Below are 574 nucleotides of genomic sequence, written 5' to 3'. Positions count from 1 at the left end.
GGCAATACCAGGCATACATGCCTTTTTTAACTGTCCCTGCTGCATTTTATATTAACACACATTATTTGCCTTAATTTAAAAGTGCATGTTTTTCTCTCATTCCTTCTTATTAATATGTTGTTTTCTATAAAATATAGAAGGCAACATCCAAAATTCTGCTTGATGATTGTGGTCTGTTTGTGGTCACCAATAGTTTTAGAAACACAAATTACATTTAACTAGTGAAGATAACTCTTCATATATTCAACATGAACTTAAATCGCACTATTTTGTGCCATGACAGGAATTTGCCTGTGGCTACTGATGATGATCTATGCACTCTGATTTGATGGATAGAAAGTTTTTGTGATTATCACAGTTCAGTCAGCTCAGCTGCAAGGCAGACGCTAAAAATTCCCTGTCTAGCAAAAAAATGAGGACGCTGTCCTAAGGCAGAGTGGGTGTATCATGTAACAGGCAAACATATATAAACCAAGTATGTGTTAGTTAAAGGTTTCAGCCTGCACAGAAGGAGTTTAGAATCTGTTCAAGCCACCAACTTCTATACTTAGGCACTCTCCCTTTTTCCGCCATT

The sequence above is a fragment of the Pelophylax lessonae genome (assembly GCF_965119305.1).
Source record: "Pelophylax lessonae genome assembly, chromosome: 5".
Lineage (NCBI taxonomy): Eukaryota > Metazoa > Chordata > Amphibia > Anura > Ranidae > Pelophylax > Pelophylax lessonae.
Note: the sequence above shows the minus strand (reverse complement) of the source record.